Raw genomic sequence first — 17,142 nt, forward strand, 5'->3', positions numbered from 1 at the left:
CTTGGTGTCAGGAATCACCTCCCAAACGTTGTCGGTGTTGTTTTGAAATACACTATATATATAATTGTCCCCGATGTTAGCGACCACTCTACCCTTTTTCAAATGACAAAAAGAAAAGTAAAAAGCTCAAAACGGTAGGTACAGGTAAAATAGTAAATAAATGCTTACGAAGTGTATTTGATAAATCTATAATCTTCATTTTTTCACGATATGACACTCCGCTTGCTCACTCTTGATCAAAAATGGAATCGTATGAACATTGTGACACAGTATTTGGACGTATGGAAATGCAATCCAAGTGAGTTTTTGAAACGCTTTGTCACTGTCGATAAAATTTGAATACATCACTGCCAATCAGAAAGCAAAGAATAATGAAAGCAGTTGATTTGAGTAGGAGAATGTGCTCGAAAAAGGCAAGAATGTTACATTGGGTTGCAAGTTATGGCAACAACTTATAGAAATCCCCATAGTTTCGTTTTCATCAACTACTTGGAGATGGTAAAATTGTTACAGGTTAGTAGTGTTTTTTATTAAGTCTTTCCAGAAAGAACTTATGAAAAAGCAGGCCTATTTAGCACAGAAAATATCTCCTTCACTAGGACAATTATCCGATCAAAGCTCAGACATCTAAGGACCTCGCTGGGTAAAATAAGATTTGTCATCTGATTAGGAAATTATGCTTGATACAAACGCCGACTTTGTAGTATTTGACAAATCTTACTTTTCGGAACGTAGGCAAACGTTGGGCAATGTGTATCGAGCTAGAAGGAAGCTATGTCGAAAACTACATTGATTTTCAGTACGAAACTCAATTCTTTAATTTCAGAGTCACAGACTTACGAAATGTCCTTCTTAAGAGTCTTCATCCCGGCGAAATTAAAATACCGCTGATTTTACAGTAATTATGTGATATCTTCAAATAGATAAAAGATAATCGAAATGTGGAACAAGAGCGCCCTAGACAATATTATTTTACCTGAGAAACCGTTATCACGACTCACTTATCTGCTTTCGATTTCGAGCCATTTTGAAAATCGGCATTTATTTTCGCGTTTCTAAACAGCTGAAAACGGAAAGCCGCTAGGTGACTTGAGATAACGGTACCTCACGCAAAATAATATTGTCTAGGGCGCTCTTGTTCCATATTTCAATTATCTTTTATCTATTTAAAGATATCACATAATTACTGTAAAATCAGCGGTATTTTAATTTCGCCGGGATGAAGACACTTAATAAATGAACTAACAACTCAGGAAACTATTTAAACACTATTTCAACTACAATTTCCTCATAGGCTACATGTCTGCGACCTAACGAACAGACCTTGTACATTTCCGCTTTTGCCACAGAAGTCTTAGTCAACACAGTAGATGACGTATTTTAAACATTTCAAATCTTTTTTATACCTACATAGTATGATTTTGGATTGAATCAATATTCTGCTCCATTGAAATGAAAATGTGGCTTACGTACTAATTGAAATATGATATTTCACACTTTAGCCAAGGCTTTTATTTTGTTTGTAACACTTATAGTTTCTTTATTATGCGCTCTTTCACTGTTTTGCCTGAGCTACAGCTTTTATTTTTATTGTACCTTCTGTTCTTTGAGAAAAGTCGAATGATAATCTGAAATATCAGGAACAATTTTATATACATTCCGAGCGGAAAATACACATTTTGGTTATTTATTGGAAAGGATACTGATAAGCTAATAATACATTACTACTAATATGTTGGTGTAAGGAGTAGTTGAATGTAACATGGTTTAGCAATTTGCTAATAATTTGGAGACAAGTTGACTACATCCATCTATGTCATACATCGTAAATATCCACTAGTTCTGTAATAAACTAAGTCAGATCCAATATTCTCATAGTGTCTGATGAAACCAAAGAGTTAGTTGGTGAAATTGTAACACATATTTAATTTTTAGTGAAAATATATGGTTTTTCTCAGCAAACAATTAGTGTGTATGTAAGAAATTTAGTTTTCTCATCAGACGATTCAAATCACACTTATAAATGTTTTGGAGAACAATTAATACCAGCCAGATATATAAAAGTAAGTAATTAACAACAACTTGAGATGTGAAGATACTTACATAGGAACGAAGCGTCCACCAAGATTAGTTACAGGACCATTACTGAGAGCTTAATAGGATGAAGTTCTAAACTCTTTCCATGTCGTCAAGGTCCTGCAACTAATCTTTTATATTTGTTATGATTTTCTATGAAGACATTCGCTTCTCACACTCCTTCATGTGTGCTTCGGTTTGTACATCACTGCCGTTTTTCTAAAAATATATCTCTAATCTCTCATAGGATGTGTAAAAACTTTCTAAATGCTGCACTCCGACATTTTCCGATAAGAGACTTACTTTTATTTCCATTGTCCACGTAATACAGTTTCCATTTAATGAAGAGAATTTAACATGATTTTCGCCAGTACATTCATAGATACGTGAAATGTTTCAATTTAACACAAGTTTCTATTTAATAAAGGGTTCATTGAAGACAGGTTTTACTGTATTTAAATAGTTTTATTTGAAGTATAATGATTCTAATAAGAAATCATGATGATTCCTGAATAAAATTTCGATTAGATATACCTTAAATAACTGAATTGTGTTTCGAAATATCATTTATACAGTAAATTTAAATCTTATTAAATATTATATTTTGATTGTAGTCTTTCTTTGTTTTTTTACAGGTAAGATGAATGACGAGTTAGAAAAGCACCTTTTAAAGAATGAGGTAAGAACATTGCATTCAATTTTGTAAGAATTTTTCTCATTTAAGAAATTTCAGAGGTAAGTAATAGCAGACTATTGATCACAGTTTAATATAGCATTCGAGGTATAAAAGAACCACTTACAGGATTGAATTCAGTGGGTAGCCCGGGGGAATCTCCTCCCGAAGAAAATTCATTCCCCCCCGGAAAAACTCAAAACATTTAAGACACAAAATGTACAAATTACTTCACCCAATTATTTGCTTTCTTTCCGTGCACGTGCAGACGAAATCCAATCTCTCAATATACATAGAAATGACGCAGGCCCATTCTATATAAATATTAAACATGTAACATCTAAGATAGAATACCAAATAGTCAATAAAACTTGTATTTCTTAACGCTATGATCGAGTTTGGCAGAACATGAAATTCTCAGCTGTTGAAGAAAGGTTTGTATTTTAGTAGGTACTATACTTTCGCCCTATATTATATATTAGTAGGTAGCACTAGCACAGATTGAGATAGGAAAGGAAAGATAGAGAAGATTTTTCGATCATTCCACATAATCTCTGATGTCAACAGACTTCAGTTCTTGAAAATGTACAGTTCTTGCATTATTTGAAATAGGGCGCCTAAATCCCATTTCTCGCATCGGAAGTAACAGACTTAAATGTGTTTTACGATTGTTAAAGTAAACACACCTTTCTTTAATTAAAAATAATTCAGTTAAAGGGTGAGATTCAGAGGGCGTCATTTAGAGGGATCAGGGAGGAACAGTTATCCCTCCTGGATTAGAGACTTACATATATAGAATTTATCAATATGATAGTAGTATATAAGTGAAAGATTGCTATTGAAGGTGACGAAGATCCTGCTCAGTGCCGTGCCATGGGGGAAGGGCAAGCGGGGCGACGGCCCCGGGCGCCGAAGTAAGGGGTGCAAAATTCGGGAGGGAAAAAGAAAAGAAGGAAAGAAAAACAGAGGAATGAAACACATGCGCACATATATAAAATGAAAGGAAAAAAGTAATGAAAAGTGCTCAAAATCAAGGAAAAGCAGGGTTTACTTTTAAAATTTTCTCACCTTTCGCGGCTAGTCTGTAGACCTCACTCATATATACGGGGATGCCGTCGTATGCTCTCGCGCCAAGCGCTGATTTTCCACGACACGGCACTAATCCTACTGAAGATTTCGTAAACTAAACTATTGATGTGTATGCAGTGAAGAAACCAATGCTAATATGCTTGATTTAGAATCAGAAGTGTGAGAACGAATGATAACTTTTTGTTAACATATTCCTATGTACTAAGACAAAAAATATTTGAGTTAATTTAAATCTATTTAAAAACTTCTACATTAAACAGTAACTACTGAATATAGGAAATAATAACAAAAATAGCTACTGTAAATAGCAGTTAAAGTTTAGTGTAAAATATTTTTGGCAGTCTTTATTTAATGTTTTAGATGAAATCAAATGATTGTTTTTTTTTTTTTTTTAATTATAATCTCACATTGAATATTTACTTCCAGTGGATACTAATGAGATGTGCTTATCACAGGACAATATTTAGCTATCCAAGAGCCGTCTTGTGAATATTCCGTGAAGATCCCAAAATTGCTTCACTGGAATCTGGCAGGAAGTTCTGTTTGAGGACAAGAATTCCAAAATTGTTCCATTGGAATCTGGCAGGAAGCCCTGTTTCAGCGACAAAGATCGCAAAATTACTCCACTGGAATCTGACAGGATATTCTGTTTCAGCGGCAAAATTCCAAAATTGGTCCACTGAAATCTGGCAGGAAGTCCTGTTTAACAGGCAAAGATCCTAAAATTTTCCCACTGGATTCTGGCAGGAAGTCCTGTTTCAGGGACATAAGCGAGCATATGTATATCGACAGGATGCTCAATAAGCGTTTAGTGGAAAAATAGGACGTTTCTTGGACATCTCAATATCCAAGGACTAACGTAGCTCGAACATCTCTGTATTGTGTTAGGTTATTTCCCACAGGAGGAGATACCGAAAGGGTTATACCTTGAACGTTCTTATGTTTTCATTTTATAAACATGAATTGTAAGTAATATTCAAATTTATGCAATAAAAGTTATAGATGTTTATACTATTACAGCGACCTCCGAACGTTTTGGTATGTATAAGCTTGGAAAAACGGGGAATTAAACTTTTTTTTTTCAGAGAAAAGTGAAAATAGCACTCTTTAGCTACTAGGAAACAAACACAATCAGAAACGACCGCATATTTTTTTCCAAGGGGGACAAAAGACCGATTCCAAGAGTGGGATAGAAGACCGATTCCAAAGAGGAGCAGAAAACCGATTTCAAAGGGGAAAAAGTCCGATACTTAAGCACAGTCGCGAATACATACATACTTTGATAATGGGTAATCACACATAAAACTCCGGGGAGGATGTTAACGCTAGTAGTTTGGATCTTGTATTAACCAGGTTCAGACTTAAGAGACTCATTGCTCTTAGGCAGTTGACAGGCATGAGACCCCTTTTTCTTAATTCTGCAATAATTCATATGGTTTTAACTAATGATACGGGAATCTTTTAAATTAAGAATGTTTCCCGAATGAACATATCTAATATTTTTCACATTATCATCTCTTCATATTTTTCTGTACTATGCATCACCATAGGGATGTAATGGTATGCATACGAGAGTGTACGGTACAGCGTATACTCAATTAATATTTTTATAGCTTAGTGTATTTTTACTTTAAAACAGGGGTGTGATGAACGGTATAAGAATGGGTATATACTATAGTTTTGAAAACGGTCAAGTATACATAAATTCTAGCAATACATCACTTTCTCACTCTTTGTAACATATGTCTGTTAGTTGTAGGTATTACTAGTTTCACATAAGTGGCCTTGCGTAGCGTAGTCGCTAACGGTTTCGTTTTTGGTGCGAGTGGTCCCGGGTTCGACTCCCAATGGGAACACTCGGTTGAAAAGTGTAAAAGCCTTTTCAAGTCAGACATTCTGAATAAAGTTTTCCTGGGTTTATCTTATTCACATCAGGTAAATGCCGGGATGGTACCTAACATATAGGTCCCATACCGTTTTCTTTCTTACCCAAACCTTTCTTCCTTCCATTTCCCAGGACAGTGTGGTCACCTATTGACGTCATCACTCATACGTGATGGCCTAATATGGTCATAGATTCCGAAAGCCTAGAAATCTAATTCCTAAATTTCATATAATTTCAAAATTATGGATGTTCAAATCAGAAAACGAATGAGAAGGAGTGAGAAATGGTGGGGAAGAAAATAACAATTTTAGATATTATTAAAAAGAGGAAGGGAAACTGGTTGGGACATTGACTAAGAAGGAACTGTATCATGAGGAATGTAACAGATGGTATGGTGGAAGGAAAGAGAGGGAGGAGTCGTCGAAGAAGACTATATAATTGATGGACGATATCAAAACAGAAAAATCGTATGTGAAGACGAAAGCGTCAGAGGAAGACCGTGGAGCATGGAAGCTTCTCAGTTGCGTCAAGCCACCTGCCAACAACGGCAGAGTATCTATGATGATGATGTTATCCTTTTCTCCCTCTCGTCGCCGCCCCTTTGACTGTGATAATTTCGCACCCTAGTTTGAAATAGATAGACTCCTCAGTGGTTTGTAGTTTGTATTAATTATTTAATTATTTTTTTTTAAAATTAAATCTTCAGTATGGATTATGTATTTTGGTGAGCAACATTTGTTGTATAAAAAAAGTACAGTGAGGTGGATAAACTGTGAAGAGTTTTAGTGCGAAGGCGAATGCGCAAGATAACGTTAGAAAGACTAAATCCTTGCTGTGACTTATTTCCTAAGTCCACGATAATGGTCGAGGTAAAGCCTGGTTTATAGTTTTGTAGCACTCCCAAGGTATGTAAGAGCCACTTTCCACCAAACGATTTTTCGTCGCTGATCACAAAATAAGAAACAGAACACTCGTTTCTTTCTTTTTCTTAATCTTATTCGTAACACTGTTGCCAGGATTATTTTTTCTTTTACTTATCTTATTTCTCAGCTTTTATTCTATCGTTTTTAAGATAGAGAATAACTTAATAGCTCCAGCTGAGAGTTGTAAGATTTCTCAGATAAACAGTTGAGAATGCTCCAAGAGATTTGCCAAAACGAACTTTTTAAACATTTCTTATTAACTTTTACAGGCTTTATACCAATTGTTCTATGTACTTTATTATTATACTCATTAAACAACTCTTGTAATATATCTATCCACTTATAATTTCCTTGAGTATAATATAAATATTTCCTTGAATTTAAATATTATTAAATATTTCCACATATTTTGTTTAAGAGTTCTGTTAAAACGTTCTACGATATGTTGTTTTACAAAGACATATGTTCAAATGGAGAGCTCAAAATTGAAAAATTCGCTAAATATCATCTCTACAGTTTCAGAGATATGACTCCTTAAATCTTTCGAAATCCAAACTTTTTGGCCAATATCTGGGGAACGGTGGCCAGTAGGACAGTAGCCATGGGTTACTATTTGGTATCAAAATCTTCACTATCCTCTTAGGTATTGATCAATATTAATATCATCTTTCTATGACGTACGGTTTCCTAGATATGGCTCCTTAAATCCCCTGAAAACGGAATGTTTTGGCCAATATCTCGGGAACGGTAAGAGTGACGCGAAAAATTCCATCACTTCTCTGAGATAGTTTTTGATGCTCTATGGAATGGGAGGGCTCAAAATTGAAAAATTCGCAAATAACAAACACACACACTCATGCACACACACACACACAGAGAGAGAGAGAGAGAGAGAGAGAGAGAGTTGAGTTGATTTTGAGTTTAACGTCCCTTTCAGTTGCAAGGCTATATGAGATGTGGACCTACTGATTAACGTGGAATCCGAAGCACATGAGGTCGCGCCCGGAATCAAACCCGGGTCTCCCACGCCAAAGGCGCGTAGGCTAACCGCTTAGCCATGTAGGAGCTCAGAGAGAGGGAGAGAATTCAGTAACGATTTTTTTTAAAGTTCGTTGAAAAATAATACCAATAAAATAGCACGATCTCTATTATGTTATTAAGTGAATAGTTTTTTGAAATGTACTAATATACATTAATTTTAGTTTAAAATGCATATAATGCACAATGATCTGAACGCCAAATATGCGAAGTGTACTATAACTTTTCTTACACTTACGCGTCCTCTTTTGACTTTTTACGAAAATTTCTCTTTATGGAGCCTGGTGATCTCGATCCTAACTTACACCAAGCAAGTGCTTAATAAGACAATCTCGCAGCCTCATCCAGTACTGTCCGTGTCCAGATCCGATCCTTCAGTCGATCTGCAAGTTGATTGTAAATCATTGTGATGTGTCAGATGACTGTAGTTTTCTTCTGGTTCATTATTTTAATGCTGCCAGCAAACGGATTTGAGAGAATCTTACAGTAGAATGCTTAGAAAAAAATGAAAGGTTCTGATGATGGATTATTAATTTATGTAGTGCGATTTCTTGTACAGTTGAACACCGATTTACCGGGGAACTTAATTGGTTGCGTTTAACTGATGCTCGTAAAACAACAACAACAAAAAAAAATTACATTTATTATAAGAATCGTCAGCAGGCACGCTAAAGAGAAAGAGAGAGAGAACAGACATAGAATTTGACAATGAGGTTCAGACGTACGTGAAGAAACAGAAAGTTCTGATTGGTTTTATTGACTCAAATTTGAACTGTGATTGTTCAAGTTCTTTTGCGTACGTGTTTCATTTTTTCCTTTACTGATACAGTTGATTTTAAACTTTATTAAAATAGAGCTCCTGAAATTAAAGTACAGTTTCTGAAAATAAATTACCAAGTGGCATTTCTGTTTTCATTATATTTAGTAGTTATTTATCTTTCCCGAGCTTTTCTTCCTATCTTTGGATTAACCGTGATTTTGAGTAAACCGTAAATACCTTCCCCTCTATTACCCCGGTAAGTCGAAAGTCAACTGTAGTTGTATTTTTGTATTTGTGGCAAAGAAAATTAATCGATCATTCGATCTTGTAGGTCGAGCACACTGTTAGATTAAATATCTTATGACGAGGTTATCAACTCCGAAAATAGTGTGATTGTACCGAAGATCGAAATTGTAGCAATGAGCAGCATCTATTCATCTACACGAAAATATAAACAAAATCTCTCACTGGCAAAACTTACTGATTCTAGGAAAATGATTAAATAAATGCTGCATTGTCAGTCAACGAGTCTATATGTAAAGCATATAAAGTGTATCTGTGTTTCATTTTACTTTAATTTTCATAATTTCTGCTTTCACAGCATCTATTTACACTGGAAATAAATTCACAACTTTTGTTTGGTATATAAGCAACATTCTAAATAGCTTTATGAATATAATTTACTGCTAATGAAACTATAATTAATATTGTTACTAGCCCTGCAAAAGTAATGCAATTTTTACAAAAGGGGCAGTTCATCTGCAGAAAAATGTAGTTTTCCTTCTGGTTATTATAATAACTTAATGAAATGTGTTTCTAATACGCACTAGTTGTTAATATAATTAGAAAATTGTCTTAATGGTATGTAGTATTTCAGTTGTTAATAGAGCTCTTAAAATCGCCTGATCACATTACTCGTAGTTGTGCTTTTACCTCAGAATCATTTCTTATTAAACTTTTATCCATCGTCTAACAACTGATATGGGCATTTTTTTTAAAAATAATTGTTCAATAAATAAACAAATAAATATTCTGCTTGTGTTGCTAAGGTAAAAATCAATCATTTGGATCACTCTTTATTCACATTTAACTTGTAATTTCTTTACATCAAATACATCAAAATACCTGCAGTCAGGGGCGGCGATTAGGGGAACAAGAGAGGACAGTTGCCCTCCACTTTTTTAAATGACCCTTAATGTGTATACTTTCGTTGGGAAATTTCAAGTTTTTGTATGAATTATTGGTTCATAGAAAAAAAATGGTGCTATATAATATTTGCCGTTGCGTGAGTACGTATTGGTTATTTGTCTTCTCGTGGAGTTAAGAGAGCTACAGAAATTGCGTTTTAATTGCAATTTAAAGACACTAATATTGAAATTATGTATTCTTTAAATGTCGTAGCATATGCTTATAGTATTTACTGTCTTTCACTTTCAAAGATTAATAACATACATATAATGGCTTGTGTGGCATAAAGAGTCTTCATCCCGACGAAATTAAAATACCGCTAATTTTACAGTAATTATGTGATATCTTCAAATAGATAAAAGATAATTGAAATATGGAACAAGAGCGCCCTAGACAATATTTTTTGCGTGAGGTATCGTTATCACAAGTCGCCTAGTGGCTTTCCGTTTTCAGCTGTTTAGAAACGCGAAAATAAATGCCGATTTTCAAAATGGCTCGAAATCGAAAGCAGATAAGTGAGTCGTGATAATGGTATCTCATGTAAAATAATATTGTCTAGGGCGCTCTTGTTCCACATTTCGATTATTTTTTATCTATTTGAAGATATCACATAATTACTGTAAAATTAGCGGTATTTTAATTTTGTCGGGATGAAAACTCTTAAAAATGTAAGTTGTTTATTAATCCGCAGTTTCAATTTAATTTCTACAACAAAAGAAGCTTCATTGTTCATTAATATGATTAATATTATCCTTTTTATTTCTTTCGCAAATTTTTTCGAGACAGAATTTTAAGATGTTCATGAGCAAGGAATCGAATTTCATCTTACACTTTCGTTGTTTAAGAGTACAAAAGCCCAGTACCTACTTGCGTTGTTCTTTTCAATTTACTTAATAAAATATGAAATACGATATACGGTATTTTAACTGGAAAAGATAGTATCCTATTAGTTATACAACCTTTTGTCAAAAACAAAGTGTTAGAAACAACCAGGAAAACTAACACTACTATACAAATATTCAGATCATGTCTTCACCCCCCTCCACACACACACACACACACACACTTTTAACGTTCATTCGCCGCCACTGCCTGCAATTATATATCAAGCTATATCTGATTCATTATTCCTGTACATACCAGAATATACGACAACAGAAGTAGAAAAATATATCGAAATACGCAGTGATCCAAATCATAGGCAAAAACACCTAAACTTCAATTGATTCTGCTCCACGGATTATAACCTTTCTGATTACTATCAAGATACTTTCTCTGATTGCACTTCTCACAAAAAAAATCTTCATCAATTCCCAACATAGGTTAGAAAAGAGCCATTCCATGGGATTTTGTAAATTTATCATATAAATTACGTACTTCTACAAACATTTGCAATTTACGGTTATTTTCTGTGTTTTGCAGTACTTGCGGTTTAGCTCTTTTGATAAAAGGAACATTTAAAATTTTCTCTTTAAAGTAGAATGATCACTGTTCTTGATAACTGACAAATACAATTGTATTCTCTGCAGTAGTTTCAAACAATTAGAAAATTTAAATAGACCTTTGCAGTACATAATGTTGGAGGAACTTCTTGCGAATTGCCCGTAAAAAAGATTTTCGGAAGAAGATGCTATAAATAATTCTGTTTAAAAGAAGCTGAAATATTTGAATAAATCTCGCTAGTAACGTATTAGCTCTAAAATTCTATCTTACCGCTCTTGGTGAAACCCCACTTTCGCAATTTTGATAATCTATGGGGGATAAAGCGAGAAGGAAAATACATAAAGATAAATAAAAGAAAAGGGAGACTATTATAGCCACAAATTCCCAACCAACAAGCTACAAAAATAGAAAAAAAAAGGAACGAGAGAAATAATATTAACGAAGAAATAACACCATTGGTAGTGAATAACGATAATTATAGGTTTTGGTGGTCATTTTATGCAACCCACCTCATCTGTATTTCGACTTTGACAGTTTGTACTCATTAACGGTTTTGCTCGTGGTTTGTTTTATCCAACCAAACTCATCTGTTTCTCTTGGATTGGATTCAGTGCCAAGCATGCAATGCGTGGTTTCATGTCTACAGCGTACCAAGAATGCGAGGAGGAGAAATTTCCGCTTTGCTTCAGTATTTCTCTATTCTCATGTGAGTGTGTGTAATTGTATTCGTCTGTGTGTGTGTGTGTGTGTGTGTGAAACATGGACATAAATACTACTGTTCGCTTCTTTATATTTATGTTTTTTCTTTTATCTTAATTAAAACCTCCTAATTTCCCCCTACACAACCCAGTTAGGTGTATAATTCGTCTAATAGATATCCCAATTAGATGTGACAGCTATCTAGGTCCGTGCGTGAATAAATCTCTGATTTAATGGTTCAGCAGAGTAAAGTCGTTAAATGTGGTATGGGTTGAACGTTTGCGAGATAGGTACAGTCTTGTACCAAAAAAAGAACTGACTCTTCTTTGAAAGGCCTTGCCCTGCTTCTGTTTAATTTCGTTGGTAGGGAAATCATATAGGGCTTATTTTAATTGTTAACGACTTCGAAAAAATGGAGGAGGATGTCCATTCAACCTATATATATGGGTAATTTCATATTGCGATACGCACCCCCCCCCCCAATGTATTCTATGTGACCATAAACACGCATTAGTGAAATAGTAGCTCTCTATGAGAACGTTAACAAAGTCATGAAATGACGTTTTCATATTAGTATATAATTTAAACTTTTCAACCGTGATAACGGAAAAACTAAAAGAGACAAAGAAACGAAACTTTGCACGAAGGAACTAGAGAAAGGACGACATCTGCCCATGTACGGACGAACATCATTGAATGAACAGTGTGGCCAATCCAAGAGAAAGTTTTGTTTTTGCAAGTAGCATGACATAAATTGGATATCATCATTGTATGTAACAATGAAAATAAAGACAAAAGAGATTGTAAACGCAGATCATTGTTGCAAGCTTCTCGAGAAATAACGTGAAATATGTGTTGGCGCACACAGGGAGTGAAGTATTAAGGTTTTGTACACCCTAAATCAGATATTGAAAAGAATGTATACGCTTACTCTAAGTCTACAAGGTTCCGCTGAACAGTGTTGCCATCAACAGATGGGGGAATTGAGTTTGGAAGTGTTACAATAACTCGGAAAAGATCACTAGTGCTGTATGGTTTAAACATATAACTGCAAGATGGAAGAGTATCAGGAGTATCGCCGTGGTTATGTGAGATTGATAACGCACGTACTGACAGATATATTCGGTATCTTATTAAAGCAGAGAACTAATGTATGTAAAAGATGGCAACGCTGCACAGCGGTGGCGTTTTAACTCTTGATGTCATAATGGTTATCAGCATCCTCAAAAGCCCACAAGTACATAAACCCATGAAAATTGAACGCTTTTTTCATGTTTTTACCAGGTTATTGGGAGTTCAACCCACTGTCCAGCGTTGCCACCTTTCACAAACCTTACTTGCCAGCTTTTACAAGATATCGTATATCTTGGTCAGTTATCGATCTCATCCTCATGCTCTACCGACCTTGCATTATAGGTTTTAAAGCATACGGCACTAGTGACCTTTTCCGTGTTGTTGTATGTTTTGCAAACTGAATTTTTTTCTTCTGTTGATGACTACACTGTTCAGTGGATCCTTCTAGACTCAGAGTCAACGCAAACAGTTCTTGTCAATATCTGATTTAAGGTGTACAAAACGTTAGTACCTCACTCCCTGTTTGCGCCAACATATATTACACGTTATTGCTCGAAAAGTTTGCAACATTGATCTGCCTTTACAATCTCTTTTGGCTTTATTTTCATTGCTGATTCCAATGAAGATATTCACTTTAGGTCATTCCATTTACAAAAACACAACTGTGTCTTGGGTTGGCAACACTGTTCATCCAGTGCTGTGTGTCAATACACGAACAGATGTTGCCCTTTTTCTAGTTGCTTCATGCAAAGTTTTGTTTCTCTGTGTCTTTTAGTTTCTCTGCTATCACGGTTAGAAATTCTAAATTATATTATAATGTGGAAACGCCATTTCATGACTTTGGTCAAGTCGGCACGGGTTAATGTTTCTTGTAGAGAGTTTATGGTCACATAGAATACATTTGGAGGGATGCGTATCGCAACACGAAATTACCCAAAATAAGGGACACCCTAATGTATATATATAAGCATCACAATAGGTGCATATCGAAATTATGCGTGTTCCGATTTTGATTATACTTTTGTTCTTTTTATTTGATTATTTGAAAGGGCATATCTTCCTGGTGGTCCCATCTAAATTTGTTTATGTAATGATAGTCTTTGGAATTACACTGTAAAAACAAATCACATGGTGTAGTGTGAAAACTGTAATAATCAACCAACATTAATGTGCGTATGTTTACTGATAACTTCGAAATAAGTTTGTTGATTTTCAGCTACAGTAGAGAAGTTGGATTTCTTATGTGAAAAATAAGTTTTAAAAACTAAATAAAAACATTTGTTGATTTCGAGAAATCTTTTTAAAATTTTTAATGCTTGTTGTCTACGTCTCTGCGTTCTATGTTTCTTTTACCCTGACACACGAAATGACATTTATATTTATAATGTTTGATTCCTTACAATCAAATACAATATGAAACTACACGGAGTTCAGTTTGTGTTCAGAAGTAGGTTATAATTAGAAATTATGCAAAAACTGTGCGTGTTTGAATTTTAACAGTATAAGCGTTCATACTCCTGTATCAATCACGTATCGATATTTTCTTAAATTAACTATTTATATTATTCCTGTTTGTACTAAACCAGAATAAATGTATTCTGTGTTTTAGTCGTTCAGTTCCAAACCGGCTTTTGTCCATTTATAGCAAATCCCGGAAAACTGAGAAAGGAACCCTGTAGGATCGATACGTGTTGTAGAAGTGGAAATATTTGAGGGCGTTAAAATTGATTCACATGAACACACGCAATTATTTCTGGTTCTACAAAACATGCATACCCTACAATTTTTCTGTTTTCCGAAATTTGCTCTAAATGGACTAAAACCGGTTTGGAACTGAACGACTCATATACTTAGGACTTTTTAAAGCACTGTACAGTGGTGGTTTCCGATCTATAGTGATGAATTTCCCAAGCCTAGCATCAGTAAGTTCTTTTTGAAAGTAAATAGCCCAGAGCTTCGCATTGTCTTTGGAATGAGGAGAAGGAACCTCATTCTCGCAGTTTGCGTGGATCCTCCGAGCCTTTAGTTAATCCACTGACATGTACAGTCATCAAGAAGAGAAAATGTTGAGCTTATAGATTGTATATAAATAGGCTTACACGATTTTCTTTTATTGTAGAGTGTACATTAAGAGTTTATTTGATAAATTTGTTTATATTATCTCCATTGCAATTAGTATGTGTCGCTGTTAGGAGTACATATGTTGTTGTTGGAAGTATGTGTCTCGTAGTTAGGACTATCTGCGTCACTGTTAGGATATATGTGTTATAGTTAGGAGAACGTGTGTCACTGTTTGAAGTATATATATCATTCTTAAGAGCATGTATGCAACAGTTAGTAGTATTATGTCGCTGTAAGAAAGATGTATATTATAGTTAAGATCGTATATGTTACTGTTAGGAGTATATATGTCACTGTTAGAAGAATATACAGTACGTCATTGTTAGAAGTATGCATGTCACTGTTAGGAACATGTAGTCACTTGTCACTCTTAGAAGCATTGTGTCATTGTTGGAAATATTGTCATTGTTAGGTGTATATGCGTCATTATTAGAAGCATGTATGTCACTGTTAGGAATATGTACGTCACTGTTAGAAGTATGTATGTCACACTTACAAGCATGTATGTCACTGTTAGATGTAAGTATGTCACTGATAGAAGCATGCATATCACTGTTAGATGTATGTATGTCACTGTTAGAAGTATGTATGTTACTGTTAGATGTATGTATGCCACTGTAAAAAGCATGTATGTCACTGTCAGATGTATTTATGTCACTGTTAGATTATATCACAGTTAGAAGCATATGTGTCACTGATAGGAGTACGTATGTCACTGTTAAGAGTATATGTCACTAGTAGAAAAATATGTGTCACTGTTAGAAGTGTGTGTATCACTGTTAGGAGGTTAGGAGTATGTGTTATCGTTCGAAGACAAAACTCTGTAGGTGTAATCTGCTGCTTACCGGTGATTTTTTTATATATGGTTCATAAGTAAATAAACAATGAATTCCAACGGAATAAGAGATATCAATTGTTATTGGAGAAGACCGACGTTGTTTTTAACGCCATAAAAGTTCGTTTCTCAACACGAAAACTTGAGATCTTACAATGAAGTATCTTATTTTGATCGGCTTCGTGTGATCTATGGATTGAAGCATGTCTTATCTATAGACAATATTAGAGTGAAACAAAACTTGAAGTTGAAGAGTTTCAATAATGTTGAGTTGTATCTCATTAATTATTCTGTTTACTGTAATCTTTCTAGCATCATAATGACAAGCTTGACTAATGTATACTTTAGTATCAACTGGCAGAATACCTGCTTACCGCTCCTTGAGAATACGTTTCATTTTGAACATATTGGGCTGAATTTGGATTTAAACGGCATCAGAAGTGTCACTATTCGTCTCAGCGACCCCGAAAACTATGGATTCGATACTAACATCGGTAATTTTCGACCGTTTATATATATATATATATATATATATATATATATATATATATCCTCCTCTAAGTTGCACTGTCAAAGTGAAATGATAAAAACCATCCTAGGTTCGAACCTCACCTATGTAGAAAATTTTATCAAGATTGGTAGAGTGGTTCAAGAGTTATTGAATGACAAACATAGTCACTTTCATTGTTATTTATATAGATTTCATCTTATAGGTGGCGTAGTTGTCGTATAGCATCAATTTTCAGATTTATAAAAGATGTTTTCTTTTTCAAAAACTACGCATAAGGATTTTTCACTTCCCAAATTATTTTGATTAGCTGATTGAGATCTATTTGTTGGTATATACTTCATCTTTAGACACTTCCTTTCTTTATACTCTTAGTGAAAATTATGAAGCATGTATAATGAATTTATTACTTATTTCTTGTTTTACTGAATTTAGTGCATATTTCGTGATTGCTTAAAAAAACGCTTTTCAAAATAATTTCTAATTTTACACCGCTACTAATTATATATAAAAAAATCTAGTCATAATTCCAACAACAAAAACATGCCTGTTGACATGCATGAAGAAATAATTTTCCTTCATATGTTGGCATTAGCCGTAAACTACATCTGTGTGCTCTCGAAAAGTTCTCCAAAACTTCTGTGCAACAGTCGAGGGGTTCGAATCCACGACAGACGTTATGCACGTTATTTTCTCTCTCTCTCTCTTTCTCTCTCTTTCTCTCCCTCTAGCTTCAGAGGAGAAAAAGGAGAACTTTAGAAAGGGTTAACGAGGCGGAATGAAAAATTCACAAAACATAGTGACGCTTCAGTGCGCATTACATAACAAGG

Source organism: Thermobia domestica, chromosome 16 (genome assembly GCF_964235325.1).
Source record: "Thermobia domestica chromosome 16, izTheDome1.hap1.1, whole genome shotgun sequence".
NCBI classification, from domain to species: Eukaryota; Metazoa; Arthropoda; class Insecta; order Zygentoma; family Lepismatidae; genus Thermobia; species Thermobia domestica.